Below are 22,700 nucleotides of genomic sequence, written 5' to 3' on the forward strand. Positions count from 1 at the left end.
TTTCTTTCATTTCTGATGGTTGCATACTAAACTTCAGACAATGACAAAAAAAGGAGCCAAAAATGAACTCTTAATCTTGAAAACTAAGTGTGCTGTGATGAGAGAGAGTGAGAGAATTATTATTGTTATTATGTGATATAATTTAATCTTATTAAACTTATTAATACAGTATTGATTAGTATTAATATTCTAAAATTAGTCAATCATTTTTGTATCATAAAAATGTATTTAGGCATGAAAATAACATCAAAATACAATAATTAGTGACTATTTATTGTTGGAAAACCCGTGAATAGACTAATTCCCCGCAACTAATGGGTAGATATGGTCCAGAGAGAAATCCATGAATCAGTGAGTCCGCGAATGTGGAGTACGCGAATAAGGGGGCCCACTGTATATATATATGTAATTATATCATTATATATTTATAGGCAGTCCCCAGATATCAGTGGGGTTTCTGTTCTCGGCAGGATGTTGATAAACAAAAACCTCCATTAACCAAAACTCGGCGATTTATGGCGCTTAATGGCACGTAATGGCACCAATAACCGAAACTTGGCCATATTTGGCGCCATAAATTGTCAATTTTATGGTGCTAGAGAAGCGCCATAAAAGCAGATCGCCATTAAGCATGTCTGCCCTTAACCGAGGACTGCCTATATATATATATATATATATATATATATATATATATATATATATATATTATATATATATATACATATATATATTATACATATATATATACATACATATATATATACAGTATCATATATATCAATAATATATATAATAATATATATATATATATATATATATATATATATATATATATATTATATATGTGTGTGTATGTATGTACTATATCTATCTATCTATCTATCTATCTAAGTCAGGAGGGACTCCAGCACAGGCAACCCACCATGACTGTGGTTAGTGTGTTTAACCTGCTACTACCCTGAAGAAGGTATGACTAATATGTGACTGCCTCTTTACTCGTTGTTTGCTGCAGGGCAGCAGTCATGAATATTTACTCTCTTGTAAATATAAGATTTTCTAGGCTTTGAATTGCAAAGCTGGACTTTTTATACTATAAAGAGTTTTAAAAAACATGAGAGATGGTTTCAATAGTCCATTGCTCACATTAGAGAGAGCAGTAGGGCTAGACACCCTTCATTATCATTTGTCAGCTGATTAGGTTTATATGAAAAACTACTTTAGGACGGGGATGCAGAAGTAAGTGTGACAGTTCTTCAGTGTTTTAATATCCATGGACTTCAAAGATGAATAGTCCCATATCTACAAAGTCTCAGCTTCATCAGTGGAAAGAGTTTCATAGTTTTTATTTCCATGTTTGATTATTGCAGGGGATCCTGAGTCATTACAGTTCATTGACACCAGTGACAGTATGGTCACACTAAATTGATATGGACTTTAAAGACAATGTGGGTGTTGCAGTAACTGAAACACATTTTAGACATCTGTTTGTCTTTGTCAGGTTTGCCAATACCTCAGACTCTTATCTCCTAATCATCTGTAAGAAGTCGGGCCTTATGCTATTTCATGAGATCCAGATGTGTCGAGGTGCTACTTACCATGGAAGCCAAGCTTCTTGCTCCACAGGACAAGAGGTTATCATCCTTGAACAAGCTGTTGTAATGAATCCCTAAATCCAGGAAACTGGTATGAAATGCCAAACACCTCAAGATAATTCTTAACTGTAACTCGCAGAATTATAGTAAATAGTTACTCTACTGGAAGTTTGTCCATTCATAGCCTCAGAAGATTATCTTGTTACCTCCTACTTAGATTCTTGCTGGAGAGCTTGAAGTTTTGGAAATTCCCAGGCTGGGTTTAGATGGATGCCTTTGGTGACCTCACATGTTAGGAAATGACATCTCAGATCCTAGGCCTCCAAGCAATCTACTAGCCTCAGCAGGAAGGTCTACACATACGATTACTAGTTCAACACCAGTACCATACTTATTTGACCCAGGATGGCACCTAATCTGGGACTTTGTACCTGTTGACAGTTGTTTCTTCAGAAGTATAGAGGTATATGCCAGCTTGTACATTCAAGTAGGATACTGTATGTGTTTCTTGCCAACGAAATTGGTCTTGAATGATTGTTATACATACATAATATTATATATATATATATATATATATATATATATATATATATATATATATATATATATATATATATATATATAGATATATATGTGTGTGTGTGTGTATATATATATATACATATACATATATATATACATATACAGTGGACACCCCGTATTCGCGTTCTCTGGATTCGCGGACTCTCACATTTGCGAATTTCTCTCGGGAATATTTCCCCGCATTATTCATGGAAAATTCACATATTTGCGGTATTTTTCTATGAGAAATTCCTATAAATTCCTTTTTTTTTTTTTTTTTTTTTTTTTTTTTTTATCATTTCATCTTAAAATGCACTTTTTGTGATAAAACTATTAAAAAGCCAGGTATAAAAATTTTTATTTTTGTGGGTTTTCCTTGAGTTTAACTAACAAAATAGGTAGGTTTTTAAGCATTTTATAGGGGTCCAACTATTTGCGGGTTCTAACGGGGGGGGGGGGGGGGGTGCCGACTGTATGCGTCCCCATTAATACGGGGGGCCCAATTGTTATATAATTACGGGTAATATATTATAGATAATAATATAATTATATATATATATTATATATATTATTTTAATTTATATATTAATTATATATATTAAGATAATATAATTATTTTATATATATATTATATTATTATTATTTATATTATATATTATTATATTATAATATTATATTATATATTATTATTTATATATATATAATATATATATATAATATATACATATATATATATATATATATATATAATAATATATATATATCTTATATATTATATATATATATACATATACATATACATATACATATACATATACAATATACATAACATATACATATACATACATACATACATACATACATACTACATACATACATACATACATACATATCCTCATACATACGAATATATACATACAATGGGCCCCCCGTATTCCGCGTTCATCCGGATTTCGGGGACTCATTGATTCGCGGATTTTTTTTATCGGGGAACCATATCTAACCATTATTTGCGGTGATTTCACCTATTCGCGGGATTTTCCGACGATAATAATCACTAATTAGTGTATTTTGATGTTATTTTTCATGCCTAATACATTTTTATGATACAAAAAAACGAATTTACTGATTTTAAAAATATTAATTATTGATCAATACTGTATTAGTAAGTTTTAATAAGATTACATGATATCACATAATAACTAATAATTCTCTCTCTCTCCCTTACCGGGATGTATGCTTTTTGTGTGATAATGATTTACTAATTTTTCTAATATTAATATTAATGTAAAGAGCAATTACTTCAAGAAAGAAAATACTACATTGAATTAGTAAGATTTTAGTTTATAAATTTAAACATTATGTAAGATGAAGGAAATCCCAGTCTTCACGCATCTTTCTTTCGAACTCTCTCTCTCTCTCTCTCTCTCCTCTCTCTCTCTCTCTTCTCTCTCTCTCTCTCTCTCTCTCTCTCTCTACTGAGATGAGAGATTTTTATGGTACACATATGTATAATATGTTTATTAATATTTTTATATGATAATAATAATAATAATAATAATAATATGTTTTATTAAAAATAATGGCAGAATTCACAGAATTGATTTTGTACAATATTCTTTCAATGCTCCTTATGATTTTCCTTTCTGGCACGCTGGTATTATAAAGCAGCTGTCCAATGTTCATCGTGCTGTAGGTCGTCAACGGAAATTTCGGGCGGGCTGGTGTTATCAAAAGCAAAACTGGTTATCAGGGACAGGCTGGGGTCGTCAACAGGTATACAGGTGGGTTTCGTAGGTCGGGAACAGGCCGTAGTCGTCAGGGTCTATCCGGTATTTCTTGTTATTTCTTCTTTTCTGGTTTTCAAGGCGTCTACATGTTTCGGCCACCTCGTTTGGCCATCTTCGGGACGGGATCGCTGAGTGCAATGGTCTGTGTCAGATGTATTCACGCTATTTATTGCATTCGGTTGGCTTGAAGAAACAGGTACCTCCACTTTTCATTGGGCAATACCTGTGACGTCACGAGCGATGTCATCAGGGGGCCCGTTGCTGGTTTGGCTGTCCTCTTCGTGGGCGGAGCCTCATCCTTATTGGTGATGGTGGAGGTCCCCTCGAAGGGCTTGCTACCAGGTCGTCCTCAGGGCGAGAGCTTGAGCTGCGATCACCCTCAGTTACTAGGGACGTCTCAGGATGAGAGCTAATGCTTCTATCATCCTCAGGATCCTCTGGTGCGATGGTCGTTGTGGGGCGGTGTCTGCTGCTCTCCTGACGGCGGTGGGGAGGAGGAAGGTCTCCTGTGTGATGTTCAAACTGGGCTTCTCCCTCCCGATGTGCAGCGCTTCTAAGATTCGCAAACGACATAGATCGGGTGCCTGGTCGATAACCTCGAAGTTACCGACGATGTCGTTGCGTCGGATTCTATTATTATGGGCAGTCCTTTGCATGAAATTAAATACCGCTCCTTCCTGCGCGTGACAGGAGATCCTCTTGAAGAGGCGCATTGACGTCATCCCGATGTAAGTTCCGAGGCATCCTCGGATTGGGCAGTGTATCTGTAAATGACGTTCGTCCTCTTCAAGGGATCCTGCAACGGTGCGGGGTTATTTTTTCATAATAAGACTGCATGTTTTTTTACTTGTATAAAATATGATCAAGTTGATCTGCTTGTTGTTGTCGGTCGGGGAAACGTGATTCCTGATTATTTCCCGTAGGGCTCGCTCGTCGTCTTTATACCGCCGATGGAAGGTGCCCTTGTAGAAAAAATTAATTTTCTGCTGGGGGTCTGGGTGGGGTTCCTGTAGGGTACCATTCTTTCCATGCTCTTCCTGAAGACGTTCTGGATGCTTCGGTTGGTGTGTCCGTTGTTTACTAGGACCTGGGCTGCACGTTCCATCTCCTTATGGGTGTCTGCCCATGTTGAACAATGGGAAAGAGCTCTCCTGACGTAGGCGCTGATGGTGGTGTCCTTATAGCGTTCAGGGCATTCACTCTCGCCGTTCAGACACATTCCCAGTTCGTCGGGCTTCGTGTAAACGTGTATCAGAACGCACCCTCCTTCTGTTCAACCAGGACGTCCAGGAAGGAAGACGGCCATCACGGCTATATTCGATGGTAAATCGTAACTGCTTGTTGGTGTGGAAGGCTTGACGTTATTTCTATTTCCTCGATCTCCTCCCTCGTTCCTGCTTGGATGAAAGTGTCATCTATATATCTTATGTATATAGATGGCTTCCTAATGCTCCTAAAGACACGCTCCTCCACCATGCCCATGTAAAAGTTTGCAAACAGGACCCCGAGGGGTGGGGGATCCCATCGCTATCACCATCGATTTGTAAGTACATATGGCCATGGTGGTTAATGAAGGGAGCCTTCTTGGTGCATATTTCCAGCAGAGAGCGAAGGGCGTGTTCGGGGATATTCAAGCGGGTCGGTGGATGGGTCTCTGTAGACACGTTCAAGGATCATTTCGATGGTTTCATCTACAGGAACGTTAGTAAACAGCGACTCTACATCCATCGATGCGATACTGCCTCCAGGGGGCGTGGATCTTAAGGCTTGCAGAAACTCCGCAGACGACTTCAAACTATGTGTGCTGGGGATGTAGGGGGTGAGAATAGTATTTAGTTGTTTAGCAAGGTGGTATGTGGGTGCTGTATTTGGCTAATGATAGGTCTTAAAGGGTTTCCATGTTTTATGAGTTTTCACCATTCCACCGTAGATGTAGTACCCGAGGTTTGTAATCTCCAGAAATACTAGAGAGGTTTAAGGCGTTAGTGGCTGCGTTGACAGTTTCTATATTCTATTGGCTTCGCGTTTAATGTCGTCTACGGGGTTCTTAGTAATACGTTGAAACTTAGTGGTATCGGCGAGGATCTCGTCGATTTTTTGTCTATATTCGGTAGTCTTGATAAGTACTAGGGCTGCGGTCTTGTCGGCTCTCCTGACGGTGATGTCTTCGTTTTCTCTCAAGCTTTTAGCAGCATCCCGCAGACGGCGATCGACGATGTCACCTTTATAAGTTCCTCGGTCTGTAAGGGCTTCTGCTAAGAGGAGAGGTTGAAGGCGTCGGTGGTGTGTACATTCCCAAGGCTTTCTTGTTTCATTATCGTCTCCGTAAGATATTCTATCTCCATCCTTTTATTAAGGGGACGGGGCGAGAGATGAAGTGGCAATTCAGGCCTTTCTTGAGTATGTCCTCTTCTTCAGGGGTGGGATGGGGTGTAGGTGGTCAAGTTAATATATTTGTCATGTTCTTGTGGCAGGCGTATTTTACCTCCATTAAGGTTAATTAGTTTTCTTGTAATGGTCTTTCTGTTTCTTCAGGGCATCTTTCTCCTCCATACGTTTCAGGCAGTCGACGATGTCTTGATGGTGCTGCACTGGTGTTGGGAGGGCATTGCTGCTAGTGCCCATTGTTCAACATGGGCAGACACCCATAAGGAGATGGAACGTGCAGCCCAGGTCCTAGTAAACAACGGACACACCAACCGAAGCATCCAGAACGTCTTCAGGAAGAGCATGGAGAATGGTACCTACAGGAACCCCACCCAGACCCCCATTAGAAAATTAATTTTTTTCTACAAGGGCACCTTCCATCGGCGGTATAAAGAAGACGAGCGAGCCCTACGGGAAATAATCAGGAATCACGTTTCCACCCCGACCGACAACAACAAGCAGATCAACTTGATCATATTTTATACAAGTAAAAAAACATGCACTTATTATGAACAAAAAATAACCCCGCACCGTTGCAGGATCCCTTGAAGAGGACGAACGTCATTTACAGATACACGTGCCCAATCCTGAGGATGCCTCGGAACTTACATCGGGATGACGTTCAATGCGCCTCTCCAAGAGGATCTCCTGTCACGCGCAGGAAGGAGGAGCGGTATTTAATCATGCAAGGACTGCCCATAATAAAAGAATCCGACGCAACGACATCGTCGGTAACTTCGAGTTATCGACCAGGCACCCGATCTACGTTCGTTTGCAAAATCTTAGAAGCGCTGCACATACGGGAGGGAGAAGCCCAGTTTGAACATCACACAGGAGACCTTCCTCCTCCCCACCGCGTCAGGGAGAGCAGCAGACACCGCCCCACAACGACCATCGCACCAGAGGGATCCTGAGGATGATAGAAGCATTAGCTCTCATCCTGAGGACGTCCCTAGTAACCCTGAGGGTGATCGCAGCTCAAGCTCTCGCCCTGAGGACGACCTGGTAGCACGCCTTCGAGGGGGACCTCCACCCATCACCAATTTAAGGCGGAGGCTCCGCCCACGAAGAGGTCAGCCAACCAGCAACGGGCCCCCTGAATGACATCGCTCGTGACGTCACAGGTATTGCCCAATGAAAGTGAGGTACCTGTTTCTTCAAGCCAACCGAATGCAATAAATAGCGTGAATACATCTGACACAGACCATTGCACTCAGCGATCCCGTCCCGAAGATGGCCAAACGAGGTGGCCGAAACATGTAAGACGCCTTGAAAACCAGAAAAGAAGAAATAACAAGAAATACCGGATAGACCCCTGACGACTACGGCCTGTTCCCGACCTACGAACCCACCTGTATACCTGTTGACGACCCCAGCCTGTCCCTGATAACCAGTTTTGCTTTTGATAACACCAGCCCGCCCGAAATTTCCGTTTGACGACCTACAGCACGATGACATTGGACAGCTGCTTTATAATACCAGCGTGCCAGAAAGGAAAATCATAAGGAGAATTGAAAGAATATTGTACAAAATCAATTCTGTGAATTCTGCCATTATTTTTAATAAAACTTGTTTGAAAGAAGGTCTGTTTCCAGCGTACAATAATAATAATAATAATAATAATAATAATAATAATTGTAATCACAAAAATCATATGTGAAAGTATTTTACAAATGCTACGATAATCTCTCTCTCTCTCTTCTCTCTCTCATCTCTCTCTCTCTCTCTCTCTCTCTCTCTCTCTTCTCTCTCTTACAGAGATGTATATTTTTTGGATGATTTTACTAATTTCAAAATCAATATTAATGTAAACAGCAATAATTTAAATTCATTAAAGAAAATACTAAAGTGAATTAGCAAGATTTTAGTTTATAAATATAAAATTATGTAAGAATGAAAGAAAATGCATTTTACCCCACGTCTTTGATTTCCAGGGAGCCAAGCAGAGTTGGCTGGGGTCCAACAACTGCTGCCCTCTCATGATCACGTATTTTCTCTCTCTCTCTCTCTCTCTCATCTCTCTCTCATCTCTCTCTCTCTCTCTCTCTCTTTTACTGAGATGAGAATTTCTAATGGTACATGTGTATGTTTATTAATATTTTCGCATAATGATAATTATAGTAATATAATTAATTTCAAAATTCATATGTTATAGTATTTTATAGAAGTACAATAATCTATCCATTTCAGTCTTTTAAATAAGGATAACCCTCCTCCCCCCCCCTCTCTCTCTCTCTCTCTTTTGCCACACGAGATAGTGTGGTAACTCTCGCCCTCTGTTTGGGCTGGAAATGTATGTATAAGTGTATCTTTAAGGACATACTACATTTTATGGAAAATAAAATAATATACAGCACTAGTTTACAAATAATATTTAGTTTCGTGAGATTAAACAGTAACAATACCCTCTCTCTCTCTCTCTCTCTACTCTCTCTCTCTCTCTTCTCTCTCTCTCTCTCTCTCTCCACAAGAATACTTGTCATACATTTGGTGTTTCTATTCTTCCTTTTATCTCTCTCGCTCTCAGCAAAAGAATCGATAGACAGACAAACATAATTGCACAGTCCTCTCTTTCTCTCTTCTCTGGAGAAATATATGTATTTATGGGAGGGGAAAAAAGTTGCTTACAGACGTTCATTTCAATCTATTGAAACCGTAAGGAGTTATCTCTCTCCTCTCTCTCTCTCTCTCTCTCTCTCTCTCTTCTCTCTCTCTCTCTCTCTCTCTCTTCTCTCTCTGTGCTATTGGCTGTTTATATATTTCTAATGGTAAAATGTTTAAGATGACTTTAAAATGATATTAATACCAATTCAATGGTATATTTGATGTAGGATAATACTTTAAGTAGACATTTGGTATTTGTGATTTCACATACAATTGCTTCCTTTGTAAAAAGAAAATGGATGTCTCAAATAGTAACAGTATGAAAGAAAACGTGCATGACTGAATACTTATGGGGGGACTGAATTATTTTCACATACGTAACTAAGTCATTTGGCAGTACGTACATAGTATGTATTTATGTATAACCATAAAATGTAAGATTTACTTTAAAACAGTATTAATATATTTTCAAAGATACTATCCGCCAAACCAAAAACCAAACCATAATAGGATATTTATGTATATTTGATGAAGGATGGTCTTTTTAGGGATACTTTGGTGTTTGCATGTTCAGGACGGAGATTTATGAGCATTTTTTTATTTTTAGAGGGGGGGTTCCAAACATATTCGCGGATTCTAACTATTCGCGGGGGGGGGGGGGGGGGGGGGGGGGGGTCTGGTACGCATCCCCCGCGAATACGGGGGACCACTGTATATATATATATGTGTGTACATGTGTGTGTGTGTATGCTATTGTATGGTATATATATGTATGTATATACAGTGGTACCTCGACATACGAAAGTCCCAGCTTACGAAAAATTCAAGTTACGAAAGCAAATACGAAGATTTTTTTGGCTGTACATATGAAAATAGTTCAGGTTACGAAAGGTTGTTGCTGTAAAGTCCCAAGATTCGCCCGGACCACTGAGAACAATTTTAAAACTCGTGTGCCGCCAACTGAGTAGACTCGCCACCATCCCCCTGCTCTCCCATTGGTTCCTGATGCTAGTCACCGCCCTAAGATCGTTCTCTCCTACCATTGGTCAGCATCTACCCCTTGTGCTCTATGTATTCTACATATTGGTAAAAGGATGCTGTAAATTGAAAAACTTATTCATGCAATACATTTAATAAAGAAAAACATTAGGTAAAGATAGAATAAAGAATAGAAATTAATGGTTATTATACTGTTTGGTAGTTTTAGTAGTTGAAGAGAGATAATGAAAATTTATGATTACGTACTGTACTGTGTGCAGTATGAAAATTTTTAGTGGTTTTTCTTAAGTTTTAACTAATAAAATAGGCTGTTTTTAGCGCTTTTATAGGGGTTCCAAACATTCGCGGATTCTAACTATTTCACAGGGGGGGTTCTGGTACGCATCCCCGAGAATACGGGGGGAACACCTTATAGCATTTCTGTAAAATATATTTTAAGCAATTTCTAAGAAGTTTTTGTATAAACATGGATTCTACCCAGCATTGCTAGTGCTCTTAGGCTGACTTCCTGCTTTTATAGCCTAGCTAAATGTAGGTAATAATATCTTGCAGTTAGCTGTGGTATATGTATACTTATAAAAAACGGCCATTTTTCTTTCTAGGGTTCCTTGTAAAATTTGGAGCAAGGGGTTATTAGTAATGTTTGTAAAAAAACAACCAGAAATTAAAAATCTTTTGCAGTTTATAAACAGGTATGTAGGAAATTCCCAATATGAGCTCTTATAGAATCATCCAGGTAATTAAGTTTTTTTTTTTTTAAATCAAAGCGCTAGCTGATGGTTTTTATTCTTTGTGTGTGTTAAAATACCTATAATAAATGACATATATTGTTATTTATGTAGAATAAATTACTTGTAAGTTGTTCGTTACTTACCTCTGAACTGGAGACAGTTCACCAAAATGAGTAAAATCAATTATCTCTAAGTTTTTCCATGTCAGCCATGGTGTTCCATAGTCTGTTTTATCTTCTAAAATGGGTATACTGTTGTACTGATGTGTTCCTGGAAGGAATAATATAAACAAGGTATTTAGTTAATATAAATTAAAATAAAGGAAGGGTAAGCACATCACTTTCATGATAGAGTAAATTTGCACAAATTCCATATGACTTGGAATCTTATGAAACAATGGAATAGGAATTGATCTCTTCACTTTAAACTACAATAAAAAGAAATTAAAATTGAGTTTAACTGCAGTGTCTTCTGAGAAGAAAGCCAAGATTTGTTGAAGTCACCAGTTGAATACTAAAGAGATTGGAATTATACAGACTTTGTTCTCATCAAATATGCAGTTCCTTTGGTACTTGCTACCAGGTAGACCATGCTTGGTACCATTAGCGCACATGGCCGAAAAACATGCAGTGCAATATAGATAAAAAAAAATTTATATGTAGATTGGTTCAGTTATCTTCGAATGGATCGTGAACCTTTTTTGGCGTTTTTCTCATTAGTATACCAATAATTAAGAAACAAGATACTTGTATGAAGAAATTCATAACCAACTCATGAAAGATTCATAGGTATACTACGATTCATCACAACTGGACGAAGTAATGAGGATCTGAAATTTACCACAGCCATTCCTGCTCAATCACTGGGCAAGCCATACCTGAAATTTCCAAGGCAATGTGGGCTTCATTGAGGAAACAGTATGTGAAGGTTACTAACAATGTCAAAATAACTTCTTTTCCACTGTTATCCCAACATTAAAGGGTTGGTTGCCTGATGCGCTTGCCTTCTGTTGTCAACAATACTCTTTACTTGTACATTAATGTCGTCATATTTTGTATTTTTCGGGAAAGGGTCACCCCGTTGAAACTGAACACGTTTAATTGTAGCTAAGCTTTCCTCCTGTTTCAATGCTAGTAGTTTCCAAAGGTTAGGGTGAAAATTACCACCACAGATTTAGTTAAGGGATTTTGACGTAGGAAAAATCTATTTCTGGTGATTGGCTCGTGTCGCCCTATGAAAGTATCCTTATATCATTCTTTCTAGGCAAAATTATTTAAAATTACCAGAGAAAAAACAAAATTAAGAAAATGTCAGTAAAACTGACTCGCTCACTCTATAAAAGAAGTGTCGGTATGAGAATGATGGGCGAGTGGGATCACTACCACGAGTCATTCACCATTTAGACCTTCCAACCTAAAATCCCCACCAGAAAGAGCTGATACGAAAGGGTGATGCGGCCGCTACTACTACTACTATTGACGCCACGGACAGCAGCGCCCCTAGCGGTCATCCTTAATCTATGAACATCTTGTCCTGCAGGGTGGGTAAAAGAAGACAGGGTGGGTTTCATAGGGCGACACGAGCCAATCACCCAGAAATAGATTTTTCCTACATCAAATCCCTTTTCTGGGCTCAGCTCGTGTCGGCCTATGAAAGTGTACCAGAGAAACAGACAAGATGGGAATAAGGTACAAATGAAAATCAGTTGTAAAAAAGAGATATATAATATAAGTGAATCAGGGACATTACAGTATACAAACAAAGTACTTAAAGCTAACTTATCCTAAAACAATGACATGATAAAGAAGCAAACAATATAAAGTACTTAAAATTAACTTATATTAAACATAGTAAATACCCAGTAATGTAATGGCAAATAACAAAATTGATTCACTTAATTAAGATATTTACATAATATACAAACACATTGTGTTCTACCCTAGCATAAAAATAAGGGTAGAAACACTGAAGTACTTATATAGTACATAGTGTGGATGTCCCTAGCAAAAAAAAATAAGGGACAATCCACCAATATGAATCTAGCGGCTAAGGCTAGAGTATCCGAGTAGCATGGCAATAGGGTGAGGCATGTTGGACGAGGTAGGTAGAAAGGAGACCTGGATCTATACTACGACTACTATACAGTATCAGGAGAAACAATGTTTCCTGCTGCTACTGCAGAAAATTTTAAAGATTCCAAGGACTTTAGGTAATGACGTTTAAAGACTGTCGGTGATTTCCATCCAGTATACTTTTTAAGATCCTCAAGTTCATATGTTGGAAGTAATTAATTGAGGTGGCTACTCCTCTGACATCATGTGCTCTTGGAAATGAATCAGGATTGGCTTGTTTAATGAAGTAAAGGATCTGTTGTCTAATTCCTTTTACTGATAAAGTACCACCTTTTCTCTCATAAGAGAGAACCTGAGGATCTTGAGGATGTACGAGATAGAAAGGCTCATAAAGTTGATACTGGGCAGAGAGAAGGATCTTGCGGAAGTGGGATGACTTTCCAAGGAGCCCACCTTGCAAGGGGATCCTCATTTTTAGCCAAAAAACTACGATCCGGCGCAAGTAGAACTTCTCCTGAGGGGAGGAATTCCACATGACCCGCATCTCTGGATAGAGCCGACAGTTCTGAAACAATTCTGGCTTCCTGAAGCTAGGCTTAATAAGAATAAAACGTCTTTCTAAGAAGTATTATGAAATGTACAAGACGAGTTGTCAGTATCTGAGGCTAGTTTGAGGACATCATTTAAGAACCATGAACTGCAGTAGGCCTTTGAGAAGGCCTAAGTCTAGCACAGGCTTTGGGAATAGACGTAAAGTAAGATTCTGTTAGGTCTATCTGGAAACCCAACTGAAAGATCTTCTTCAAAGCCGATTTATGAGTAGTAATAGTGCTAGCTGCTAAGCCTTTTTCAAACAAGGACCTGAAAAAGGATATAGCTAAGTTAACTGTCATGGTTGTAGTGTTTGATTCTTTCAGGAAGGATGCTAATTTTTTAACAGCTGAGTCATATTGTCTAATAGTTGACTCTCTTTTATCTGATTCTAGGAAGAGGATGTTTTGTGGATCAATGTTAGCATCTTTGTTAGCCGCAACTTCATGAAGTTCCAAAAAGAAAGTTAGGGTCTGAAGAATTCCTGAGGAAGCGAACACAGTCCTCATTTGTACTGATTGCGACAGCTTGGGATTGGGAATCCGTTGAGGTCGGAGACCCAATTCCAGAAGCAGAGGATACCAGTTGCTTTTTGCCAGTCTGGAGCAATCAGAGCTACTAGTCCCTTGAAAGTCCTCAGCTTGCTCAAGACTTTCAAAAGAAGATTCACTGGAGGAAAAACATAAATTTTTCTCCATTGATTCCAATCTAACGACAGGGCGTCCGTGGCATAAGCCAGAGGGTCCAGGTTGGAGGCCACATAGCAAGGAAGCTTGTGTTGATTCGCTTGTGAGGCGAAGAGATCTACTTGGAGACCTGGAACCCTCCGGCATATCCACTGGAATGACCCGTCGTCCAGGGACCATTCTGATTCCAGAGGGACTGACCGGGACAAAGCGGCTGCTATCACATTTCTTACCCCCGCCAGGTGAGTGGCGGACAGATGCCATCTGTGCTTGCCTGCTAGCGCAAAGATAGCTATCATGACATGATTTACGTGTTTGGATTTGGACCCTCCTCTGTTGATGCAATGTACTACCACTGCACTGTCCAAAACTAGTCTTAGATGAGACTTCTTCGGGGGAAGGAGTCTCTTCAGGGTAAGAAATACTGCCATTGCTTCCAGGACGTTTATGTGAAGCTGGCGGAACTGAGCTGACCAAGTCCCCTGAACTTGCTTGAATTGAGAATATCCCCCCATCCGAACAGGGAGGCATCCGTGTGAATGGTTAACACTGGAAGGGGATATTGAAGGGGTACTAACTTGGCAAGGTTCTTCACTTTTGTCCATGGACGTAGCTGATTGCGAAGGATCTGTGGAATTATTGACAACTTGTCTCGAGATTTGGCGTTTGCTCTCGAATCGCCAAACTCGATTTATATCTTTCAGCCTTGCTTTCAGGAGGATATCTGTTACTGAAGCAAACTGAAGAGAACCTAGGATTCTTTCCTGGTTTCTCCTTGATGTTTGTTTGCATTTGAGAAATTGTTTCACAGACTTGGCTATTTCTTTCCTTTTGGCCACTGGAATTGACAGATTGTGGGAAGACAAATCCCATTGGATTCCTAGCCACTGAAAAACGAGACTCTGGAGTAAGTCTGGATTTCGTTTTGTTTATCTGGAACCCCAGATGTTCCAGAAATTGAACTACCTTTTTTGTGGCTTTGAGACATTCCTCGACCGTTGGTGCCCAGATCAACCAATCGTCGAGGTATGCTGCTACCATTATCCCTTGAGTTCTCAACTGTTGAACTACCACTTCTGCTATTTTCGTGAATACCCTGGGGGCTACATTCAGACCGAAGGGCATCACTTTGAATGAGAACGTCTGAATTCCTAGTTTGAAGCCTAGGAATGGACGGAAGTGACTGGCTATAGGGATATGATAGTATGCGTCTGTAAGATCGATGGACGGATGTGGACGGCCCCACGGGGAAAGTAAGGTCCGTACCTGCGAGATGGTAAGCATTTTGAACTTGTCGCAACGAATGAAAGAGTTTAGCTTTGACAAGTCTAAGATTACCCTTCTTTTTGTTGAGCCTTTCTTTGGCACGCTGAATAAGCGACCTTGAAATTTTAGATGCTTGACTTTCGCAATAGCTCCTTTCTGAAGGAGTTCCTCCGCATAATCTGTCAATTCCTTTGATGGTTCCTGATAAAATGATTTGATTGGAGGGGGATCTTTGATCCAACTCCAACCCAATCCTTTGGACACGATGCTCTGTGCCCATTTGCTGAACCCCCACCTGTGACGGAAGAGGAACAGCCTCCCTCCTACTGGGGAGCCTCACTGTTGTTGGGCGGTTGACCTCCGCGCCCTCCTCTGAATTGCCTTCCTCTTGCAGCTCTCCCTGTGCCACGCTGGCGAAAGTGGCCCCTCGCCCTGCTACCCCTAGCCCCGAAAACTATTAAAGGTCTGGGTAAGCCTGGCTTTCATACATAGAGTTGAAGGCCGGCGAGACTGCGTAGGAGGTTGAGGGTTGAGACTGAGGGGACAACAGGAGGATGGGTTGAGCCTGTTTTGAAGTCTATGGCTGTCCCTGTTGGGTAACTGGGACGGCCTGAAACAAACTGCTGTTTCTGCTGTTGCTTCTGGTAAGGCTGGAACCTTCTGCCAGAACTTCTTAAGTTTCTTACCAGCAGCAGGGGCGGTCTCTTGCTTCCTCTTGGAAGAGATGCCCCACCTAGCCCTAAGGCTCTGGTTGAGCCTAGCAGCCTCGTGGTGCACCTCGTTCACAGCGGACTCTGGGAAGAGGTCCGCACCCCACATGCTGGAAGCCAGGAGTCTATTAGGCTCGTGCCTGATAGTGGCCTCCTGCAGAACGTGCTTTCGGCAGTTCCTCCTAGCTTGGAAGAAGTCGAAAGCATCCGTCTGTACTGTCTGGAGCTGAGACTTGGCCAGAATCTTGAATAGCGGTTCTGTGCATAAGACAGGGCCGCCATTTCTGTGATGATTAGGGAGTTAAGGGACCTCCCAAATCTAGTTCGAGCATCGAACTCAGCCTGAATCAGAGTATCAGGCATCCCTGAAGCTTTCTCGCCCTTGGAAGCTTCTCGCCAAACTGGTCCATTGCGCAGTCTGGCTTAAGCTTACCAATCGTGAACGTGGCAGGCAAGTTCTCCCACAATTCTCCAAAGGCTGGGAAGAGCGGAGAAGTAGACTCAGCTTCCCTCAGCTGTGGCATGGCTCATCCTTGAGGACTGCCTGAAGAGTCGCTTCCACTATTTTGGTAGCGAACGGAAGAGAAGCCTCCTCCTCCGTCGCGAAAATAGTGAAAGGACTCTTGAAAGCCTGGAGCTTAGTGTTGGTACACTCCCAATCCTCTAGGCAGTGAACCCATTCCCGCTGTGCGTGCTCCCTACTATACAGCACGTTTTCTCGGGAAATCTTGTCCTCTCTAGTGAGAGCAGCCACGGTCAGCCTAGCATACCCAATGAAAGGCTGAGTCAATCCAGGAGGATAAAACTCGAAGTCCTCAATTCTTCGAGTTTCCACACTCCGCGGGACAGAGATCATGCCGTCCTGAATGGAGCATAAGCGGCCACTCTCCATGAGTTATCCATGGAGAAGGCTGGTAGGGATTCGTATGGAGGTAACTGCAGAATGCCAGTACCTGCTACGGGGGAGATTGGCTGAGGAACCTGAGAAAGCCCAGCAACACTGGTCCTCATTCTCTCTAACTCTGTTAGAGAGATCCTGAATGGATTGGCCAGACTGACTGAGGGTGTTTGACAGCTGCGCAAACATCTGTTCAAACCTGGTCCCGAGGGCGGAGACCTGCGAGCCAACCATCTCTCCCACTTGCTGCATCACCACTGCCGAGAAGGCGGTGGGATCAAAGGAGCCTGGTTTCCGCCACTCCAACCGGCGTTGCCGGAATGGATGCGGTGGAGGCTGGAGAAGGCGTTGGCTCGGCTGGAGCGCGAGCCTTCTCCTTAGAAGCCTTGCTTCTAGAGCTCTTAGAGTACGAAGAGCTCGGCTTTGCCTTCACCGCGTCAGCGTAGGAAGTCGTAGACTTCTTTGCTGAAGAAGACGACGACGACTTCTTAGAATTCGTCTTGTGGAGGGTCTTCTGTTCTCTCTGTCCCTTCACCTTCGGGGGTGAAAGGGAAAGACCTTGGGCGCCCGACACACCTACCTCAACCAACAAATCCTCTGCCCCTATGGGCGCCCGACACACCTACCTCAACCAACAAATCCTCTGCCCCTACCGCCATAGGCTCGATGTTCATGGTCCAAGTTCGCCACATCTGGGACCGGCTCCTCCGCGTGGAGGCGGACCGAACGCCTGCTGCACCTCCTGCTGTATCGAAGCTATGAGAGGGGCTGCCAAGATGGGGTCAACATAACCGGTCGACTTGCCACCGGGGGAAGATCTGAACGGCCAGCTTCTTATCGAGGATGTATGGCTGGCCCTTGTCGGCGTTCTTCCGAAGCCCGCCACCCAAGCCTTCAGGGTTGCTAAGGCGACTTCCTTCACGGCGGCAGCCTGAAAGAGAAGGCGAAATGAAGCTTCTAGCGGCGGAGACAGGGTTTAACAAGCTTATAACTAAGTGTTATTAGTGATGCGACCAAGAAGTCTAAGAGTAGACTTACCCCCCCCAACAGCTGACTAACAAGGTCGTAGCATATGGTGCAGGCTTCTGGGTGCCAGACGATCATACCATTGTGGGTCGTGGCACACGGGGCGTGAGTTCTACACTCCTCATGGGCGCAGGGGTCGTAGAGAGTCGCGTTGCACCCCAGGACCTGACAGTTGGTAGCCTGTAAGTGGAAAGATACATAAGTATCAGGAGCACACTTTACAGCCTAACAATTGCTCCGCTGCATGCCGGAGCGTGAAAGTTAGATTAAACCAGAGCCCCGCCGTAATACGTTATGGTAACTAGGCGGTTGGAGTTGTCTAAGGCTACGCCGGAGACAGGAGAAAATTATCCAACCAGGCTGTGGTGGGGAGCCATGAAACCACGACGGAGAACGACGGAGATGGTACACAAAAATAATTAAAACTAAATTCACCGTAAAAATTAGGGTACATCCTTATATTTATAACGAAGTATATAAATTTTTCCCGTCTACTAGAAGAGTGCCCGGGTAAGGAGCAAGCTCTCCTCCGGTAGCGGAAAAAAGTGGATATAGTAGGCAAGCAACAGACCACTAGTAATGACCACCCGCCCGCTGGCGGAGCCAGACGAAACTATAAACCAAAGGGGCCCCCGGCTGCACGGAGGCTCCGTTCATTACAGTAGGGGAAGGGTGGGACTGAGCAAGAGGGGGGGGGTTCCCAGCGTAACGCGGCGGGAGAGAGAGAGAGGGGGGGGTGGCCTACCCCTCCCCGTCCCTACAACTACCCGCTCGGTGACCCGGTACCTCCCGAGACAAGTGTCGCCCTATACCCCAGCTGGGAGGGAGCTCCTGGCCTCCTCAGAGAGAGAGGGAGGAAGGCTACTGTGGTTGTCATGGTAACCAAGGAGTCCCCCCAGACCCCTCCCTATACCTGGTAGGGAGGGAAGGGGAAGGGTAAGGTGCTATGGAACACGTGATCGCAAGTGGCCTAAGCCGCGATAGCAACACAACCATGGATGGGCCACGTGAACCAGACTGTACCAACACATGGTACATGCACCTAGGCTAGCCTAACACCCTAATAAAACTAATAATACATCGTAAAAGGGGGCAAAAAACACACTTTTAGTAAAAGAGAAAGAAGCCCAGGAGGAGGCAATCTGTTCCGAGGAACAGTTGACTACTCGGAGCCAGCGATAGCCGATGAAGAGCAAGAGCCGGGATGCTGGGCCAGAAACACAGTATAGCCCTAAATACCAAACTAAGAGAAATGGTAAAAGGGCTGTCCTAGCTATGAAAACGATGTAATAAACGATGAACGTGATATAGTAAGCCCATAAAGTATAAGATGTCCCAGTATGGGAGACCGGGAAATCTTAACACGAGGCGGCATGCCGCCACCGCCACGAGTCAACCGTGAGACCGTATATGACCTATTAAGAAGGAAAATACTGGTCCCTGGAAGACTAAAAAACAGTAAAATACTACTTATGAGGCACTTAACTTAGCCGATGCGATAGCTGCACGTTTCCATGATGAATACAAGTTAGAAATCGAAAAAACACGGCACGAGAGAAAAATGCACTCGACGTGTTCGCCTAATGATTAAGGATGACCGCTAGGGGCGCTGCTGTCCTTGGCGTCAGTAGTAGTAGTAGTAGCGGCCGCATCACCCTTTCGTATCGCTCTCTCTGGTGGGGATTTTAGGTTGGAAGGTCTAAATGGTGAATGACTCGTGGTAGTGATCCCACTCGCCCATATTCTCATACCGACACTTCTTTTATAAAGTGAGCGAGTCAGTTTTACTGACATTTTCTTAATTTTGTTTTTCTCTGGTAATTTTAGATTAATTTTGCTTAGAAAGAATGATATTAAGGATACTTTCATAGGCCGACACGAGCTGAGCCCAGAAAAGAACATTATAAAATGCGCTTCAACACAGTTATCGGTATGGGGTAAAGATAGTTCAGCTAGACTGTAGACATTCCAAAGAGCAACTGGGAACATACTTAGGTTGATCTCTTCATTGGTTGTTTCTTCTTCCTCTTAATACCCCTATGTAAGTCATTTCGAAGTATGAGATAAATTCCGATGGTATACTACCTTCATCCTCTGATAATCTCCAAAAACTTCACTAACGCAAGTGCAGAAAAATTCCCATTAAAAGATGACTTCGACAAAAGTGGAAGAAAGCAGCCAGTTTGAATTTAGCAGTAGGGTAAATGTATTAGGACATTGAAAGAGACCATCTCAAAGTCAATCGTGATATTTTGAAGGTAGTTATCAATTAGCTCTTTAATTTTTTCAATGAATCTTCTGTATGTTCCTTTGTATTTGTTTGCAAGAGAACAAAGGCTCAGATTATCTTTGTGAAGATGAAAGGTTACAAGTTGATACAATAATCAGTAGTCACTTTAAATAATCCATCAATAGCCTAGTTCTTGAACTTTAGATCTTCCATACCTGTTGCAGATGTAAATAGTATAAGTATGCAATTCCGATCACCAACTCCAGAATCATATTGAAGAAACTTTTCTCCCGTGTTGAGAACAGTAAATTGTTGTATGGCGTATTCTGTATGTGTCATTAGAACAGCCAGAAAATTTGAATTTTTGTACCTCCATTTTCGAACATTTCTGCAAATGCTATTTATAGAAGGTAATTGAGGAAGTGCAGCTTCATCTAAGGTTGCAGCCGGTTGTGATACTAGTAGCTATATGACTCGATTGATTAGATGTTGCAGAAGTGGATTTTAAAGTTGATTGAACACTTTTGGCCCCAGCTACATCCTTGGTTGCATAGTGGAAGTGCTCATTAACATACTTTAAAATTTCAACATTTTCTATCAGTGCGTTCGTGTGCAATCTTGCTTTGCATTACTTTTGCCTTCTTTGAGAACATTCCCAATAAATTATTGTACCACTTTTATTTGCACTGTATTTATGATTCAAGAATTGCAATTCATTGACAAGGATATCTCTTTCATGTTAACAATTTATCACATGAGCCATTATGGGTCTTAACTTGAAACTGTTCCTATATAAAAAAATGAAATGAGTAAGTAATAGTATTTCTTAGCTTACATCTAAGAAAATGGTTAAACCAGTCTGTCGTTTAAGAATCATCAGTGATAAATAGTTGTAAGTGGTTTTAATAGGCAATTTTGTATAGTTTAAATAAAACCAGTTTCCAGTTTACAAAACATCAGTGATAAATGGTTGTAGAAGGCAATTTCATACTTGAAATAAAGTCAGTTTCTAAATATGATATCATTCAAATGAATCTTTACAAAGAATTGATTTCTATGTATTATAATTATTTTTGTAAAAATCTTTAATTTCGGTTAGAAGACCTGGGGAGTGTTCCCAGTGGCAATGTTCACACATCAGCAATGTTCCCAGTGGCAGTTCTCCCACATGGGTTATGATCTGCGTGGCAATATTTCCCAGTGGCAATTTTTCATGCACACGTCACAACAATTTTTTCAATGTGACATCACTACCAGTGGAATAATACTCATTGGAAGTTGATCCGCATGAATATATTCCTTTAACACTGAAAATTTCCCTGATATTAAGGGGACCGTCCGCTATGGCGGATGACATGTCAACTTGAAAAAATAAAAAAAACTAGAGTTATTACTTGTATCTATGCAGAAACATGCCGTGCATGCTTTCCAGAAGTTTCACCCAATTATTTTCACAAATAATGAAGATATAGCGGTTTTTAAATGATGACATCATCGTAACTGCGTCGTCTGTATGACTTGAGTTTGACAGAATCGTTTTTGCGTGTTTGTTTTTGCATATATACAGCGATTTTTTAAGATTTTTTTCAAAATTCTCATACATCTGGTAGCAATGAAAGGTAGTGTGATACTGGGCGAGAAGCGAGCTGCTCAGAGCGGTTATTTATAGGCGAGACTCGGAGAATGACTCAGTTACGCCACAGACGTCAAAGCGGTTACATGCGCGTAGGCACTTGCGTTTGGTTACTAGCTATTTACGTTGTTTTTATAACTTCTTAGTGAACTTATAGCAATGCCGAAGTTACCTAAGATCAAGAAGGCTACTCAGCAACTATGGCTAGCAAAATTAGCGAAGGCCAGGAGTATGCTGAAAGAAAAACACGAAAATTAATTTTTTTCAGCTGCTCTCATTGTCTCATGTCTCGCCGTCAACATCATTATCTGGTGTCACGCTGAGGGTACTAACACCACTTTTAGGGGATAGGACCACGATCCTTGATGTAGAAATCAACAATAAAAGTACAAATAAAGTATTATAATAATGTTTTGACTTTTATAAGAAAAAAGCGAAAATTTACATAGCAAATCTTTGGAGCTCATAACTCAAAAACATACTTATGCGCATGTCGGTAACCATACTCGGTTATTTATTATCCAATTTTAGAGAGAAAGATATCATTGGAAAGAGGAATAAAAATCCATAATTTTGTGTGACAGAATTTTGATATCTTTTTTTTTCTTTTTTTTTTAAATTTTTTGAGTGTCTAGACTAAAAAAAAAAAAAAAAAAATTCATAAAAAATAAAAAAATAAAAAAATAAAAATTCTGCCACACAGAATTGTTCTGTATATAAAGAAGTTTTTATGGTATGATTTTCAATACAACTGATGTCATATTAGCGGAGAAAACTCTACCAATTTTTTTTTTTAAATCATGATTTTTGCTAATCAAACGAAAAGTTTTGATCAAATGACTTGAATTTTCATATGATGAAGGTATTATATATATTCTTTAACA

The 22,700-nt window shown here is 41.1% G+C and overlaps 1 protein-coding gene and 1 long non-coding RNA gene across 2 annotated transcripts in view; one reads left to right on the forward strand and one right to left on the reverse strand.

Moving 5' to 3' along the window:
* LOC135214738 (uncharacterized) overlaps nt 1–11,055 on the reverse strand; it is a 21,069-nt gene extending 10,014 nt beyond the window's left edge. Inside the window, exon 1 of the long non-coding RNA XR_010314457.1 lies at nt 10,848–11,055. This is a non-coding gene — a long non-coding RNA (uncharacterized LOC135214738). The remainder of the gene's footprint in view (nt 1–10,847) is intronic.
* Nucleotides 1–22,700, forward strand: part of LOC135214735 (actin-related protein 8-like) — a gene marked incomplete in the record, with an annotated part of 206,757 nt that overhangs the window by 87,815 nt on the left and 96,242 nt on the right.

The sequence above is a fragment of the Macrobrachium nipponense genome, chromosome 46, assembly GCF_015104395.2.
Source record: "Macrobrachium nipponense isolate FS-2020 chromosome 46, ASM1510439v2, whole genome shotgun sequence".
Lineage (NCBI taxonomy): Eukaryota > Metazoa > Arthropoda > Malacostraca > Decapoda > Palaemonidae > Macrobrachium > Macrobrachium nipponense.